We start from the raw sequence: 17,466 nt of genomic DNA on the forward strand, positions 1-17,466 counted from the left end.
TCATTTTTGGACATGAAACGGTGATTCCTGCCAACAGTAAAGGTAAACGGAGTCATCTTGCCGAGGGCAATAAGTTTGAGCCCATCTATTTGCTTTCACCCAAGTACATCTCAAACATAGAAACATAGAAAATAGGAGCAGGAGTAGGCCATTCGGCCCTTTGAGCCTGCTCCGCCATTCATTATGATCATGACTGATCATCCAACTCAGTAACCCGTTCCTGCTTTCACCCCATACCCTTTGATCCCTTTAGACCCAAGAGCTATATCTAACTTCATCTTGAAAACATACAATGTTGTGGCCTCAACTGCTTTCTGTGGTAGCAATTCCACAGGCTCACCACTCTCTGTGTGTGAAGAAATTTCTCCTCATCTCAGTCCTGAAAGGTTTACACTGTATCCTTGGACTATGAATCTTGGCTCTAGACTCCCCCACCATCGGGAACATCCTTCCTGCATCTACCCTGTCAAGTCCTGTTCGAATTTTATAGGTTTCTATGAGATTCCCCCCTCACTTTTCTGAACTCCAGCAAATATAATCCTAACCGACTCGATCTCTCCTCATATGTCAGTCCGGCCATCCCAGGAATCAGTCTGATTAGATTAGATTAGATTAGAGATACAGCACTGAAACAGGCCCTTCGGCCCACCGAGTCTGTGCCGACCATCAACCACCCATTTATACTAATCCTACACTAATCCCATATTCCTACCAAACCTCCCCATCTGTCCCTATATTTCCCTACCACCTACCTATACTAGTGACAATTTATAATGGCCAATTTACCTACCAACCTGCAAGTCTTTTGGCTTGTGGGAGGAAACCGGAGCACCCGGAGAAAACCCACGCAGACACAGGGAGAACTTGCAAACTCCACACAGGCAGTGCCCAGAATCGAACCCGGGTCCCTGAAGCTGTGAGGCTGCAGTGCTAACCACTGCGCCACTGTGCCGCCCTTCGCTGCACTCCCTCTAGAACAAGAACATCCTTCCTCAGATAAGGAGACCAAAATGCACACAATATTCCAGGTGTGGCCTCACCAAGGCCCTGTATAATGGCAGCAAGACATCCCTGCTCCTGTACTCAAATCTTCTCGCAACGAAGGCCAACATACCGTTTGCCTTTTTTACCACCTGTTGCACCTGCAAGCTTACCTTCAGGTGTACGAGAATACCCAGGTCTTGCTGCATATTCCCCTCTCTCAGTTTATAGCCGTTCAGATAATAATCTGCCTTCCTGTTTTTGCTACCAAAGTGGATAACCTCACATTTATCCACATTATACTGCATCTGCCATGCATTAGCCCACTCTCTCAACTTGTCCAAATCACCCTGAAGCCTCTCTGCATCCTCCTCACAACTCACCCTCCCACCCAGTTTTGTGTCATCTGCAAATTTGGAGATATTATATTTAGTTTTACCAAAGTTTTGGTGTTTGTTGATGTACTTACGAATTCTCCCCATCCTTGTATTATTCCACATTGTTGATTCTTTGATGTGCTTTGTTGTATACTGTGACAGAGAAACCAGATATTTACACGATACTGTAAAACATCAGTGGGTTTCAGTGCTGAGGACTGCTCACCCCTGAGGAATCAGTTGCAAGTGAGTTGAGCGTGTTCCAGATGTGTCCATAAAGTATATTGCCAAGTGCAGTCTGCCACTACCTGAGCTGTAATGCAGTTGGAGTGTGGATTGAGATACCAGGGCAGATTGCCTTTTCACTGAAGTCAGAAATACAGCTGTTTCCATGTGATGCTCCTGCTCTGAACAATCTGCCGCAGAAATGGTAGAATTAGTCAGCATCCCTGGAGAGTTGAACTTGTGACCACTGTTTGTGTGTTGAATGCAGTTGCCAGTATACCAGGCTGCCAGTCCTTTCTCCGCCACAATAAAATAGTGTAAGTTAATTATACATTGGGAATTTCCTCTGGACATCTACCAATCCACTGTAACTTGTGCAGAAGTTGGTGGAAATGTGGGGAATGAAACTGGTCTTCAGTGATAGTGTAAAACAGACCAGTGAATCAACAGTCAGTTTCAGCAGCATGTAAAAAATAAGTAACCAATCACTATTGCCTATTTTGCACAATGATCCAAGATGAATTTCACCCTCATTTAACTTTCATGCAATACAGAGGCATATTGGACAAGTGAGAAGATTAGCGTTTAGATGGGGCAATGAATTTTCCATAGTGGTTTTTAGCTTAAAAGTGTATGATAGCAATTCAGAAATAACATAATCATGTAGAACTGATGATTATTTTTGATATATAAATTGTATTTGCAGGAGTGATGGTCAGAACCTAGGAAACAACAGCAATGGAATTGTGCAGTGAACTGATAGCTGGATAAACTGCTATTGATCCTCTAGATTTTGCTATTTTGTAAAGTTTTAAATGTGATAATGTGAATATGTACAGGAGCTGTATGCATTGAGTTCAAAGATCCGGGGCATCACTGCTGCAAATCTTGGCTCTTTTATGTTGATAACCAACTTATTTGAAACCCATATTTAATTATCCTCAATTTTTTCATAATGCTATTTAAATCAAGTGTAAAAAAGATATTTTGTAACGTCGATATGGATTTGCCCATTTTTCGGAAAATATGTGGGAGAGGTGATACTGTGAGTTTATGGTCAAAATAAGAAGGTGAATAACATAACATAAGAACTAGGAGCAGGAGCAGGCAATTCAGCCCCTCGAGCCTGCGCCGCTTTCAATACGATCATGGCTGATCTCATCTCGGCCTCAACTCCATTTTCGTGCCCATTCTCCATAACCCTTCAACCCATTACTAATTAAAAATCTGTCTATCTCCTCAATGTCGTGGTATCCACCGCACTCTGGGGTAGTGAATTCCACAGCCTCACGACCCTTTGAGGGAAGTAATTTTTCCTACTCTCTGTTTAAAATCTGCTACCCCTTATCCTAAAACTGGGAAGAATGCTGGGAAGTACAACATTTTCCTTTTTTTTGAATCAGTATCTGATCAAGCAGCACCAGATTAGGTTTTGTGTTTATTAGATGAAGAGGAAAGCCACCTTAACAACATGCTATATCCCAACAAGAGAACTGAGCTCCCTTCTGGAATAGTGAAGACATTTTCATTTTGGTAAACCAGGCTACCAGTTGAATACCAAATGGTGCTGAATTATGAGTACACTTTGAGCTATAGACTTTCACCCATTAGGAACAGTTTGAAACTGCTCAAGTTCATTTCACTTTCGAGTCTCATAGTTGACATGAGAGGAGACGGAAATTCGTTTCAGACCTGAAATTGGCCAGAGGCTCGAGACTAACCCAAAATTGGTACTCTGGTCTCATATTGCCAGAAATTTGCAGACGCCCATGGGGTATACAAAGGCAATTCACCAGTTCCTCAAGGACCTTTGGTATGTCCTGTGACAAGGCAAGCTGTTTGGGGCTGGAGTGGGCCATCAGGCAGAGGTCAATCAAGGGCCAGCAGCAGTCTTCAGGACTGCTTTGGACCCGGGGGGAGCATTCCTGCTCCTTCTGACTCCACATTCAGGTAGGTAGTTGAAGGCAGCTTCCGGTGGTCCCACCGTGGGCGCTTGGTGGGCCACATGTAGACATGGCTCTCCTGAATACAGCTGGCCTGGAGCTGGTTATGTTCAGGGCTGCCCAATTTCAGGAAAGTGACCTCAAAGAGATGTTAGGCCTAGTATTTGCACATGCAAAGGACCTAGTGCCAATTTTTTCCACGGGACCTGTCTTCTATACTCGGGTCTTTACCAAAATCACAGACAGTGCACTTCCGTCATGGCATATTGGATCCTTGGTCGCCATTTTATGACTCTAAAACTCACATGGGATCAACAAATTTCGATCCCAAAGTTTCTATCCCAATAATTAACTGTGCCACCCAGCGCCATCTTCTCTTCAGAATTTTAAACAGGTTTGAATTGGCATTTAATTCAATGAAGAAAATGTTTTGTAAATTTTAATGGAAAAGCAACTGCTGTTTGCAATCTTAACTGGCATGGAAACCATTAGCAATCTGTTTAAATTGAACATCTGGTTCAATTTTATAGTGAACAGAAAGAATTCACAAGGGAAAATTTTGGAATATTAGGCTTATTTTATAACTCAGGAAACCGTTACAACTCACAACCGGTCTTTCTTGTGAATGGAAGAAAGTTGTACCATTTCAGTATTCTTCACTGAATGCCTATCTCAATATTCATCTGTTTTGACTTAAATGTGGGTTTGAAAGAAGGAAGTCCAACAGTGACAGCATTTATTTTATTATAAGCATTATGTTAAATAGACATGGCTGCCCCTTTTCCACTCCTTTGTAATTTCTTCAGGCTGTTGTCTTTATCCCTTTTCTGGTTCTCTTTCTGTTCCTTTTAATTTTCTTCTCAATTAAAATCAGAATTTTTCAGTCATGACTATTCGTATTTCTCATTCAGTGTTTTCCAGCATTATTTTAAAAAAGGCCTTCAGCTGTTATAGCTAAAAAGGGATTAAATGGAGCCATTTGTGTAAGTTGAAATCACAAAATCTTTAGTTATTTATGAGTATGTTTTTCCTCCTGTTCATATGCTAATGCCTCTTACACTAATGCTAGCAAGTGGTGACAAATAAATTGATATCAAAACACTGCTGATAAATCATGAGTTTTTGGTGGGAGCTATTTACCCTCTAATCCTATACTCTATTCTTCCCTCTAAGCAGTAGCACTTGTTCTCTTGAAGACATACAACGGACTTAGTCCCATGCCTTTATATTTGGAGCTCTCTTTGAGGGAATCTAGTTTCTCAAATTTATACATGTCACTCTGTTTAGAGCATTACTTAAAAATTCAGTTTTTATTTTTTATTAACTGCGGATACCATAAGATGTTGGTTGTATACATGACATGTGTATTCAGTCCCTTTCTCAATGCTGGTACACAGTCACCATTTTAATAAATGATATGCAAAGTTTGTGCTATGCTGTGTTTAATGTAATACAGTTTCTGGAGCATTGTGGAACACTTGGTATCTTTTACCTTCTGAGTCCAGCTTTCCTTTATAATAGATGCAGATGCAAGCTGAGTTACCTTGTGCCAGGAAGTTCTTAAGAACATTTGTATTCATTGTGATTTAATTAATGCCATATTATCTCTCAATGATTCGTAACATAGCATCTGTAATCATAGCAAGTCATTTTATTTGATATGTTGCCCCAACACGCAGAACATCCTCAGTGACTGTATTACAGTGGTTAATGAATGTTTAATGTTGTATGGTTCCTATTGAAGAAATTAGGTATCTGTGAGCAAGTGTCAGCAAATATTTTATTATTCTAAAGACGCTTGGCTTCAAAACCAAACATTTTCACAAGTCAGTGACTTTTTTGTTTTAATGAGTTCTCTTGAAATAAATAAAACATGAATTACAGGGTCATGCTGCTTTAAGAGTGCAGCCATTTATTTTGCATGCTCATCTTCAAGATATACATCAAGGTAAACTATGAAATGCTCACAATTACCATTAATAGCAAAACAGCACAAAGGTGGCTGGGTGGATAAAATGCTCCTTCAAACAGGTTGTCATAAAACATTGCTCTTGGCTATGTGCGAGACATGCTGGGACTGTGCCAAGATGAACCAGAATAATACATTCAAAGTGTGAGGCATCACTGGAGTAATCAATGTGGGAATTTTTTGGTTCCTAGCTGAAGGACCCTGAATATAGCTGTATCAATGTTCTGTTAGTTTCTGTGTTACAATATGAACTAGATCTTCAGTTAGCATCTGTTTTAGTAAGTTGTTTCCAGTTGCAGCATAGAACAGTGCTACTTCATTCCCTATCATTTTCAGCAGATTGGTTGTATGAGGCATGTTTTGGCAATTTAAAAATATTTTTGTTCTACTGTAAAGTAGGGCGGCACAGTGGCGCAGTGGTTAGCACCGCAGCCTCACAGCTCTGGCGACCCGGGTTCAATTCCGGGTACTGCCTGTGTGGAGTTTGCAAGTTCTCCCTGTGTCTGCATGGGTTTCCTCCGGGTGCTCCGGTTTCCTCCCACATGCCAAAGACTTGCAGGTTGATAGGTAAATTGGCCATTAGAAATTGCCCCTAGTGTAGGTAGGTGGTAGGGAAAATATAGGGACAGGTGGGGATGTGGTAGGAATATGGAATTAGTGTAGGATTAGTATAAGTGGGTGGTTGATGGTCGGCACAGACTCGGTGGGCCGAAGGGCCTGTTTCAGTGCTGTATCTCTAAACTAAACTAAAGTATTTGGAGCTGAATAATCTTTTTATTATAGTCCATGTAGTTTGACTATTTGAAATGTTTACAATTTGTTCTTGCAATTGGAATCATGCAAAGGAGGAGACCTTTCACCCTTCGAATCTTCACTGGCTCTTTGGAGGAGCAATCTAGTTAGTCCCACTCCCCTGCTCTTTTCCTATATCCCTGCAATTTTTCCCCCCTTCAAATATTTATTCAATTCCTTTCAGAAGGTTACTAAATTTGTTGTGATTCTTTTTAAAAAATGAATAAACTAACCAGAAGCTAAGATTTTACTTGAAACTAACTATAGTGGGGCAATTTTAACTTAACCCACACATTGGGTAACTGACCAGATCGAGTGCAATACCAGTTTTGCACCCTGTCTGATAGGCACCAGTAAAATCAAGATGGATATAATACCAGTAAATATAAGTCCCCCTCCTGTACACACATACAAGTTTTTCTAACGAGAATAACCGTTGTATTCATTCCAGGTTAAAAAGGAGGGAGGGTAATTATTTTTTGTAACATGCGCAGTAATTGAGCAGCTGTCTGATCTTCCTTGGTTAGAAAACCTTTGCTTGTGGAAAGTCTTAAATGTTGTCTGATCCTCCTCTGAAGGAACAGTGAACATTTTTTCTTGAGAGAATGAAGTGCACCTGGGTCTTCTCCTTCTTTGGCCTCCTTATCTCGAGGCACAATGGGTAAGCGCCTAGAGGTGGTCAGTGGTTTGTGGATCAGCGCCTGCAGTGGCTATAAAGGCCAATTCTAGAGTGACAGACTCTTCCACAGGCGCTGTAGATAAAATTGGTTGTTGGGGCTGTTACACAGTTGGCTCTCTCCTTGCACTTTTTTTTTCCTGCCAACTGCTAAGTCTCTTTGACTCGCCACTCTTTAGCCCTGCCTTTAGGGCTGCCCACCAGCTCTGGCGATCACTGGCAACTGACTCCCACGACTTGTGGTCAATGTCACAGGACTTCATGTCGTGTTTGCAGATGTCTTTAAAGCAGAGACATGGACGGCCGGTGGGTCTAATACCAGTGACACGCTCACTGTACAATGTATCCTTGGGGATCCTACCATCTTCCATGCGGCTCACATGGCCAAGCCATCTCAAGCGCCACTGGCTCAGTAGGGTGTGTATGCTGAGGATGTTGGCCGCCTCGAGGACTTCTGCGTTGGAGATACGGTCCTGCCACCTGATGCCAAGGATTCTCCGGAGGCAGCGAAGATGGAATGAATTGAGATGTCGCTCTTGGCTGACATCCGTTCTCCTGGCCTTGCTGCCGTAGAGCAAGGTACTGAAGACACAGGCTTAAAACACTCGGACTTTTGTGTTCTGTGTCAGTGCACCATTTTCCCACACCCTCTTGGCCAGTCTGGGCAAAGCAGCGGAAGCCTTTCCCATGCGCTTGTTGATTTCTGCATCGAGAGACAGGTTACTGGTGATAGTTGAGCCTAGGTAGGTGAGCTCTTGAACCACTTCCAGAGCGTGGTCACCAATATTGATGGATGGAGCATTTCCGACGTCCTGTCCCATGATGTTCGTTTTCTTGAGGCTGATGGTTAGGCCAAATTCATTGCAGGCAGCCATAATCCTGTCGATGAGTCTCTGCAGACACTCTTCAGTATGAGATGTTAATGCAGCGTCATCAGCAAAGAGGAGTTCCCTGATGAGGACTTTCCGTACTTTGGTCTTCGCTCTAAGATGGGCAAGGTTGAACAACCTGCCCCCTGATCTTGTGTGGAGGAAAATTCCTTCTTCTGAAGACTTGAATACATGTGAGAGCAACAAACCTGGGTCTGTCTGTGGGTTATTGGTGTTTATAATCATTGTCCTGTGAAATAAGGATATGCTGCATGTTGGCAGAGCACAATGTGCTGAGCCCATTTCTCCTCCTCCACACACATACTGTACAGGGTGGGGTAGCAGGAGTGTTAATTCCATTTTAAATTAATTTTACAAAATATTAGCAATTGGTCTGGCAACAGAGCCAATTAGGGCTGAGCACTCCATCAAGATACATTCTAGTACTATCCGTGGGTTTTATAATAACCAGGATAGGACGATAGCATTATAAGGCTTGCTGCCAGAAGCTACTAATATAATTATATGATCAGATGCTGTCAGATAATTTTGTGGTTTAACTCATAACATTGTTATATAATCAAAATGACATTTTATAGCTTTGGCTATGCCTAAGGTAACAGCTAGAGAATGAAGTCTAGTTAGTTTTGTGATGAATATGTTGAAAGGGAACGTTTTTATATTCCACTGGAGTCTGTAAGATCTCCAAAAGATTGCAAATGTACTTGGTTCAAACCACTAATGCAAGCTTAGAGTTGAAATGCATGGTTGGTTTGTTGGCATCCTTCCATATTGCTTAGCAATAACCTGCTCAGTGATGCTCAGTTTGGGTTCCGCCAGGGCCACTCAGCTCCTGACCTCATTACAGCCTTGGTTCAAACATGGACAAAAGAGCTGAACTCAAGAGGTGAGGTGAGAATGACTGCCCTTGACATCAAGGCAGCATTCGACTGAGTATGGCATCAAGGAGCCCGAGCAAAACTGAGGCCAATGGGAATTAGGGGGCAAACCCTCCGCTGGCTGGAGTCATACCTAGCGCAAAGGAAGATGGTTGTGGTTGTTGGAGGCCAATCATCTGAGCTCCAGGACATCACTGCAGGAGTTCCTCAGGGTAGTGTCCTCGGTCCTACCATCTTCAGCTGCTTCATCAATGACCTTCCTAAGGTCAGAAGTGGGGATGTTCGCTGATGATTGCACAATGTTCAGCACCATTCGTGACTTCTCAGATGCTGAAGCAGTCCGCGTACAAATGCAGCAAGACTTGGACAATATCCAGGCTTGGGCTGATAAGTGGCAAGTAACATTCGCACCACACAGTGCCAGGCAATGACCATCCAGGATGAAGCAGCCCGCTTGATTGGCACCCCATCTACAAACATTCACTCCCTCCACCACCAACGCACAGTGGCAGTCGTGTGTACCATCTACAAGATGCACTGCAGCAACGCTGCAAGGCTCTTTAGACAGCGCCTTCCAAACCCGTGACCTCTACCACCTAGAAGGACAAGGGCAGCAAATACAATGGAACACCATCACCTGCAATCTCCCCTCCAAGTCACACACCATCCTGACTTGGAACTATATCGCCGTTCCTTTACTGTCGCTGGGTCAAAATCCTGGAACTTCCTTCCAACAGCACTGTGGGTGTACCTATCCCACATGGACTGCAGCAGTTCAAGAAGGCAGCTCAACACCACCTTCTCAAGGGCAATTAGGGATGGGCAGTAAATGCTGGCCTAGCCAGCGACGCTCACATCCCATGAATGAATTTTTAAGAAGTACGATCGGGGCAGAGATGCAAAACCTTGTCCCGTGACCAAGGGTTTCTTGACGCTTATAGTCAAGGAGAACAAGTTACAGGCATGGGAGAGACAGTCCATGAGTCTTTGTAGCTGAGTTTCTGTGTGAGCAACTAGCACAGCATCATCAGCGTCGAGGGGTTCTCTGATCAGAATGTGATGTGTTTTGGTCTTCACTTTCAGCCTTGATAGATTATAGAGCTTGCCGTCTGACCTAGTATGCAAGTAGACTCCTTCCATATCTGCAGGGAAGGCAAAGGTCAGGAACGTGGAGAAGAAGATGTCAAACAGAGTAGGGGTTAGGACAACCCTGTTTCACTCTATTTTCCACTTAAACTGTCAGAAGTGGAGCCATCAAACTGTCCAGTACAGTACATCTTGTCATGGAAGGTATGGATGAGACTGAGGAGCTTCGTTTGGCAGCCAATTTTTCCCCAAATCCTGTAGAGCCCTGCTGTGCTGATGGTGTTGAATGCTTTAGTGAGATCTACGAAAGTGCGATAAAGGGGTATACTCTGTTCCCTACGCTTCTTTTGTAGCTGGCGTATGGAGTAGATCTGCTGGCACAGAAAACACATTGTGTTTCCGGGTGCACTCGATCTGCAAGTAAATGAAATCTTTTAAGTAGGACCCGAGCAAATGCCTTCCTTGTGACGCTAAGGAGTGAAATGCCTCTATAGTTGTTTATATATAGTATGATAATTTGGCGTTGTACATCTCCTGTGGAACAGAACCTACTTTCCAGCAGAGAAGGAGAAGGCCATAAAAGGTATGGAAATAGATGGGACTTTCCACGCTTGAGCAGTTCAGATGGGATTCCATCCGGGTGCCCTTCTGGTCGCTAGGTGGACTATGGCCTACTTGAGCTTCAGTGATGAGGGTTCTTCATCTAACTCATCCATGACAGGAAGTTGCGGGAGAGCGTCAAGCACAGAGTGGGAGATGTCCGACTCACAGGAGTACAACATGCTTGTCAGAGTAAAATATTATTAGGACAGTGCAACAATTGCGTGCAGTATTCTAAGATCCCTGACCAAAACAATGGGAGTGAAATATACTCCACCCAATAAAATCAGTAGCATGGATAATGGGCGGCCAATCCAATACGATTTTGTGTCTTCTCTGAGACTGAATTTCACCCCGCCCCAAATTTTGAAACAAAAGTAATTAAAACCTCAAAATGGTGTGAGCATTTATGATACCTTATAAAATAGTTTAACATGAACTGTATTGTGATAGTTAAAAATTCATTTTCATCTGTTTCATACATTATGTGCATGTCTGCTTCTGTATCCCATTTACTGGGTTGGAGTGAACATTTATTATCGTGTGGCAAGGAGGCCTGGTTGTATTCTGTGTTACCACCCTATTTCTGCTCAAAAACAAGGATGAAGATCATTTCCTCAATTTTATTTTTAGTATTCTCCGTTAACATTCTTAGAAAGCTTGCAAGGGTAGATGCAGAGAAGCCATTTTCCCTGTCAGGAGAGTCTCGAACTAGGGGTCACAGTATCACGATAAGGGGCTGACCATTTGGGACTGAGATGAGGAGATATTTCTTTACACAGAGGGCTGTGAATCTTTGGAATTCTCTAACCCAGAGGGATATGGTGCTCAGTTATTGGATATATTCAAGATTGAAATATTTAGACTTTTGGACACCAAGGGTTGCAGGAAAGTGAAGTTGAGGACAGCAGGCCAAGAGGCTGTGTGGCCTACTCCTGCTTCTATTTCCTATGTTCTTAAATGCACCAACACCAAAAAGATTAAGCTTTTTTATGTATTTATGTGATATGACTCTTTACCTGGTGGGAACTGTAGGTTAGACAGTATTTTAACTATTCATCCAATGAGTACAATTAATCTGAACAAAGTTTCACATGTGTAACAGCCTATAGAATGACTCCTTGAAATTTATTTAGTTTTTATTTATTTAGAGATACAGCACTGAAACAGGCCCTTCGGCCCACTGAGTCTGTACCGACCAACAACCACCCATTTATACAAACCCTACAGTAATCCCATATTCCCTATCACCTCCCTACACTAGGGACAATTTACAACAGCCAATTTACCTATCACTTGCAAGTCTTTGGATGTGGGAGGAAACCGGAGCACCCGGCGAAAACCCACCCAGAACTTGCAAACTCCACACAGGCAGTACTCAGAATCAAACCTGGGTCCCTGGAGCTGTGAGGCTGTGGTGCTAACCACTGCGCTGCAAGGCAAATGTGGTCTCCAAATTCCAGTATAATGAATACTTTTCAATGTGACTGGACACATGGTAAGGTAAAACCAGCTGTTTGATACAATGTAACCTGGGATTGTCTAATGAGGAAAGGTTGGACATACTGGGCTTGTTTTCACTGGAGTTTAGAAGAGTGAGGGGAGACTTGATTGAAGTATATAAGATCCTGAATGGTCTTGACAAGGTGGATGTGGAATGGATGTTTCCTCTTGTGGGTGAGTCCAGAACTAGGGGGCACTGTTTTAAAATTAGGGGTCGCCCTTTTAGGACAAAGATGAGGAGAAATTGTTTCTCAGAGGCTTGTGCGACTATGGAACACTGCCTCAGAAGGTGGTGGAGGCGGGGTTATTGAATATTTTTAAGGCGGAGGTAGATAGATTCTTGATAGGCAAGGGAATCAAAAGTTATCGGGGTAGATGGGAGTGTGTAATTCGAAACACAAACCGATCAGCCATGATCTTATTGAATGGTGGAGTGGCTGAATGGCCGACTTCTGCTCTTAATCCATGTGTTCATATGGATCAGTGCTGCAAATCAAAGAGTGAAGCCAGGAATTGCAGATAAATGAAGAATATCATTAGACACACAGAAGATTCTATTAGTTGGACTAAAGGTACCTGTCTAGGGTTGACAGCCCTCCAGGATTGGCCTGGAGTTTCCAGGATCTCCCAGATACTCATTTTTTTCCCAGGTTGCTTGCACCAGCAGGGCATTAAAAAAAATGGTGTCTCTTTTTCATGTTCTTCATTTCGTCAAACACTTTCAGTCATAAAAATATTGGAGATGAAGGAAAAAAGATTATTTCATCCAATTGGGAACGAAGATTACAGTTGCTTTCTGGGACGGACATGTCAGGTGAAAAGTCAAAGAGTGGGAGCAGAGCGGTTGGAGTCAGGAAGTCATATGAGGAAATCTCCCGGAATACGTTCAGTCAGAGTGAGCAATCTTATACCTGTCTGATCCTAAATGTTGCGAATATTTGAACTGTGACCTCACTCAGCAACAACATGCAGCAGAGGGGATGTCTGTACACAAAAGGAATTTATAATGGACTGGAATACAAACCATTACTCTACAATACGTGTAACATTAAAAGACATCTTGAGAAATACCCACTTTGAGCAAATGTGTCTGGGAACATGAGACATTTTGAACTATTTAGTTTGTGGTTAGGTTAAAAGTTAAAAGAAATTCTCAAGTAAATCCACTGTTTGGACTGAGAGTGAGCCATACAGATCAGTAAGGTTCCAGGTTTAATCCTTGGTTTTGTGCTTCATTAGATGATCTCAGCTGGGCCATTATTCTCCAGCTCAGTGTTTCTCACAGGTTTTCTCTAAAACATATTGGTTACAACAGGGATTCACTACAGGAAATCTGACAATTTATTGAACTGCTTTTGACAGCAAATAATTTCTGAGCTTAAAAACAAAGCCACATTCAGACTGAAGGTACATGAATGAAGACACCACAAACACTCAGATAAGCTAAGAAATTCCACAGCCAGACATTAAAGCGAGCTCTATGGGGTTTTGCTGCCTCACAAAATCCATTAAAAGCAATGCACACCCCTTTGGATCAAAGACTGTTGAGGTGTTGTAAGTCATAATAACAACCTAATAAAACCTTTTCATTTGTATGGTATTTACCATGAGATCCAAGGTGATTGAAAGTCTGCTGCTATTCTAACCAAATGTCTGTCAGACATCAAATTTCAGATGAGTTGATGTTTCCTTGAGCTCAGTGTCTACAAAATCAAAGATTTTTTTTTGTTTCCTGCTGGCTATCCCTAATTTATCCATGCCTTTGTAAATGACAGTTTATCCTATCTCTCAAAATTGATTCTAATCTGACTGACCAGCCTATAATTATTTGGTCTATCCCTCGCACTCTTTTTAAATAATGGTACAATGTTTGCAGACCTCCAATCTTCTGGTACCTCACCTCTATCTCGTGAGGGTTTGAAGATGATCCTCAGAGCATCCACTATTTGCTCCCTGGCTTCCTTTAACAGCATGGGATACAATCCATCTGGCCCTAGTGATTTATCCAATTTCAAGTATGTCAGAGCCTCCAGCACATCCTCTCTCACTATGCTTATCGTATCTAATATTTCACACTCTTCCTCTTTAACTACGATGCCTGCATCATCCCTCTCCTTTGTGAAGACAAAGTATTTATTAAGAACTCTGCCTACATCTTCTGCACCCACACATAGGTTACCTTGTACATTTCTGATAGGCCCTACCCTTTCCTTAGTTATCCTCTTGCCTTAAATGTACTGATAAAATGTCTTTGGGTTTTCCTTGACTTTACCTGCCAATATTTTTTCATGTCTTCTCTTTGCTTTCCTAATTTCCTTTTTTACTTCACCCCTGCACTTTCTATACTCATCTAGGCTTTCTAAAGTATTAAGTTTTTTGTGACTATCATAAGCTTTCTTTTCCTGCTTTTATCTTGCCCTGTATGCTTCTAGATAACCAGGGGGTTCCAGATTTGGCAGTATCACCCTTTTTCTTTGTGGGGATATGTCTATACTGTGCCTGTAGAATCTCACTTTTGAATGTCTCCCACTGGTTTGCCACTGATTTTCCTTCAGGTAGCTGTATCCAGTCCACTTTCATCAGACCACCTCTCAGCTGCATAAAATTTGCCTTCCCCCAATTTAGAACTTTTACTCCTATCCTTGTCCTTTTCCATAATAATGCTAAATCTAACTGTAATATGGTCCAGTTAAGTGTCTGGCCAGTGGTGACTGCTAGGATGTTGATGGTAATGCCATTGAATATCAAGGGGAAATGGTTAGAATCTCTCTTGTTGAAGATCATCATTGCCTGGCACTTCTGTGGAATGAATGCTACTTGCCACTTATCAATCCATGCCTGCATGTTGTCCAGATCTTGCTGCACGTAGGCATGGACTGCTTCAGTATCTAAGGAGTTGCAAATGGTACTGAACACTATGCAATCATCAGTGAATATCCCCACTTCTGGCCTTCTGTTGGAGGGAAGGTCATTTTTGAAGTAGCTGAAGATGGTTGGACCTAGTTCACGACCTCAAGGAACTCCTGCAGTGATGTCCTGGACTGAGATGATTGGCCTCCAACAACCACAGCCATCTTCCTTTGTGCTAGTTACGACTCCAACAAGTGAAGAGTTTTCCCCTGGATTCCCATTGACTGCAATTTTGCTAGGGCTCCTTGATGCCACAGTCGGTCAAATGCTGCCTTCGTTTTAAGGACAGTCACTCAACTCACCTCTAAAATTCAGCTCCTTTGTCCATGTTTGGTCCAAGGCTGTAATGAAGTCAGGAGCCAAGTGACCCTGGTGGAACCCAAACTGATCATTTGTCTTGATAGCACTGTCAAAATCCCCTTCCAACATTTTGCTGATGATTGAGAGTAGTCTGATGGGCTGGTAATTGGCCGGATTTGATCTTTTCCTGTTTTTTTGTGAACAGGACATACCTGGGCAATTTTCCACATTGCCGGGTAGATGCCAGTGTTGTAGCTGTACTGGAACAGCTTGGCTTGGGGCGTGGCTACTTCTAGAGCATAAATCTTCAATATTACAGCTGCAGTGCATTTAGCCGTTTCTTGATATCATTGTGGAGTGAATTGAATTGGCTGAAGACTGGCATCTGTAATGATGGGGACCTCAGGAGGAGGCTGAGATGGATCATCCACTTGGCACTTCTGAGTAAAGATCGTTGCAAATGCTTCAGCCTTTTCTTTTGTACTGACGTGCTGGGCTCCCCAGTCATTGAGGATGGGGATGTTTGTGGAGCTTCCTCCACCGGTTAGTTGTTTAATTGTCCACCACCATTCACGACTGGATATGGCAGGACCATGGAATTTTGATCTGATTCGTTGGTTGTAGGATCGCCTAGCTCTGTCTATCGCATGCTGCTTCCTCTGTTTAGCATGCATGTAGTCCAGTGTTGTAGCTTCACCAGTTTGGCACCTGATTTTTAGGTATGCCTGGTGCTGCTCCTGGCATGCTCTCCTGTACTCCTCATTGAACCAAGATTGATCCCCTGGCTTAATGGTAATGGTAGAGTGAGGAATATGCCAGGTCATGAGGTTACAGACTGTGGTTGAATACAATTCTGCTGCTGCTGGTGACCCACAACGCATTGTGGATCCCCAGTTTTGAGCTGCTAGATTTGTTCTGGATCTATCTCAGTTAGCACGATGATAGTACCACATAACAAGGTGGAGCATGTCCTCAGTCTCAAGACAGGGCTTTATCTCCACAAGGACTGTGTGGTGGTCACTCCTACCAATACTGTCATGGACAGATACATCTGCGACAGGCAGATTGGTAAGGACAAGGTTAAATAGGTTTTTCCCTTTTGTCAGTTCTCTCACCCTCCTGCCACAGGCCCAACCTGACAGATTTGCCCATCAAGCCTTGGCCAGCTCGGTCAATAGTGGTGCTACCGAGCCACTCTTAGTGATGACCATTGAAGTCCCCCACCCAGAGTACATTCTGTGCCCTTGTTACCCTCAGTGCTTCTTCCAAATTGTGTTCAAAATGGAGGAGTACTGATTCATCAGCTGAGGGAGGGCAGAAGGTGGTAACCAGCAAGAGGTTTCCTTGCCCGTGTTTGACTTGATGCCATGAGACTTCATGGGATCCGGAGACGATTGTTGAGTACTCCCAGGGAAACTCCCTCCCAACTATATCCCACTGTGCCGCCACCTCTGGTGGGTCTGTCCTGCCAGTAGGACAGGATATCCCCAGGGATGATGTCTGGAACATTGGCTGTAAGGCATATTTCAGTGAGTATGATTATGTCTGGCTGTAGCATGTCTAGTCTATGGTACAGCTCACCCAACTTTGGTACAACTCCCCAGACGTTAGTGAGGCCAACTTTTTAGGGTCAACTGAGCATGGTGCACCTTTGTTGTTTCCAGTGCCAAGGTCAATGCCAGGTAGTCTGTCCAGTTTTATGCATAATCAACTTTTCTATAGTGGTTTAAAACAACTGAGTGGCTTGCTAGGCCATTTCACAGGGCAGTTAAGAGTCAACCACATTCCTGTGGGTCGTGAGTCACAGTTAGGCCAAATCGGGTAAGGATGGAGGATTTCCTTCCCTGAAGGACATTAGTGAACCCAACGTGTTTTTATGACAATCTGGTAGTTTCATGATCATTACTGAGACTAGCTTTATTTTAATTCAGATTTATTAGTTAATTAAATTTAAATTCCCCAAGCTACCTTGGTGGGATTTAAACTTATGGCTCTGGAGCATTGGTCTGGATCCCTAGTCCAGTAACATTACCACTGTCCTACTGTTCCCATAATAATCTTAACCTAACTCAACCGGTGGGTAACTGACAAGATAAGATCACACTGACTGCCCATTTTACATGCAAGTAAAATCAGGTGGTGTGTAAAACAGACAGCTGACCTGATCACATTAATTTGCCATCAGGCAGGTTAGATTCAAATTATCCTGTGTGCGCCTTCTTCTAACTGCATGTGGTGGCTAACTGCCAATAAGAGAGCTTTGGGACTGAGGTGGGACCAGGTGTGGCAACTACATCCTGAGATGACCTGATAAAGTTTCCACCTCTTGTGCTGCT

Source organism: Heterodontus francisci, chromosome 10, assembly GCF_036365525.1.
Source record: "Heterodontus francisci isolate sHetFra1 chromosome 10, sHetFra1.hap1, whole genome shotgun sequence".
NCBI lineage: Eukaryota > Metazoa > Chordata > Chondrichthyes > Heterodontiformes > Heterodontidae > Heterodontus > Heterodontus francisci.